The following is a 1,723-nucleotide window of genomic DNA, read 5'->3' as shown; positions in this document are numbered from 1 at the left end:
CAAAATCCCCATGACATACTTCACAGAATTAGAAAAATGCACCTTTAAATTCATATGGAGGCACAAAAGACCCCAGATAGCCAAAGCACCCCTGAGCACAAAGAGCAATGTTGGGGGAATTACTATACTAGATCTCAAAGTATACTAGAGAGCCATAGTCATAATAACAGCATGGTACTGTGGGGACCTAAAGGCCCCCCCTTGCATAAGTCCTAAAGGAAGTTACTGGGGGCATGACCTGCTTTGCTTTGAAACGCTGAAGAATATCCATGGAACAATAGATAATTACCTCCAAGGAGGTGGGAACCCAGAAGGGGCAAACCAAAGCCTTGGCTGCTGTTTTACAGATGCAAACAGAGACTCTGACCCATGCCTTAACCCAGGCATTTAATTCACTTAATTTAGGTCAGCAGGTAAGAATGGGGCCTAGAGGGATAGAAGGTCCATGTTTTGGCTGTGGCCAGACTGGCCATATTAAAAGAAATTTCCCTCAGCGAAAGAACCGGCCTAAGCCTGGAGGTGGGGTATCAAAAAGACCCCCATCTATGCCCTGTCCCCAGTGTCGCAAAGGGCTCCATTGGCAAAAGGAATGTAAATCCAGATCTGATATTGAAGGAAAGCATTTAAGCTAAGTTGCGGGGCAGCCTCCAGCCCTGTTGACAAAAGGAGGACTTCCCCATGATCAGCTACGTTTACAATGCCCTCGGGGAGGGATTGGGAGAGGAGAAAGACCTATGGCTAATTGGACAGTCCCTATTATCCCTGATGTAAGGCCCAAGATGGATCTTGAAATAGGTGGCAGGAGGTTTTGCTGCCTAGTGGACATGGGGCCTGATAGAACCATTCTTAGAAAGGAGGAAGTCCCATCACGATGGCATCTAGTTTCTGGGCCCCGAATCCTAGGTGTGGGAGGATACACCCCGTCAGAGGAGAATGGGTCACCTGGCAGGATGCAGATGGAGCTAAAGGGGAGGTGCGACCCCTGGTGGTGGCAGGGTTATCCGCCAACCTCACAGGACAAGATATTTTGGGGGACGCACAGGCCTGCATAACCACTGATAGCAAGGCCTTTTATGATGACCTTTTGGATCTTGAAGAGTCTGACAGGCTTCCTGAGTCAGCAACTCAAGGGTTGTCTCGCCATATCAATTACAGGGGGCACCCAAAGAAAGAGCATCGGGTTCACCCCAATTCTAAGGGCCACTGCCCCTCAGGTTCTGGCTATCTGGTGGTTCCCTGGGGTGCCAGTATGGGTAGAGCAGTGGCCATTACCTGAGACAAAGCTACAGGCTTTAAAGGAAATTGTGTAGGAACAATTACGGTTGGGCCACATCTGGCCTTCTGTAAGTCCATGGAACACACCTGTCTTTGTTATTAAGAAAGCCTCTGGCAAGTGGAGAATGCTGCAAGATTTGCGTAAAGTAATGCTAGAATGACCCTAGTGGGTACACCCTTAAGGGAGCTGCCTTGGATCCCTGCTGTTTCCTCAGATTTATTTCTTATAGTTATAGACATTAAAGATTGCTTTTTCTCTATCCCTCTACAACCCCAGGACTGTGAAAAATTTGCTTTCTCTGTACCTTCCACCAACTTTAAAACGCCTGATGAGAGGTATGAATGGACTGTTTTACCCCAAGGTGTGGCCAATAGCCCAGCATTCTGCCAAAGCTATGTGAAGACCCTTTTGGGGCCTGCTCACTTGCTGCCACATGCCACTGTGTAC

The sequence above is a fragment of the Nannospalax galili genome, unplaced genomic scaffold, assembly GCF_000622305.1.
Source record: "Nannospalax galili isolate Female #2095 unplaced genomic scaffold, S.galili_v1.0 scaffold52, whole genome shotgun sequence".
In the NCBI taxonomy this organism is placed as follows: domain Eukaryota; kingdom Metazoa; phylum Chordata; class Mammalia; order Rodentia; family Spalacidae; genus Nannospalax; species Nannospalax galili.
The sequence above is the reverse complement of the archived record's forward strand: the minus strand, read 5'-3'. Positions refer to the sequence as shown.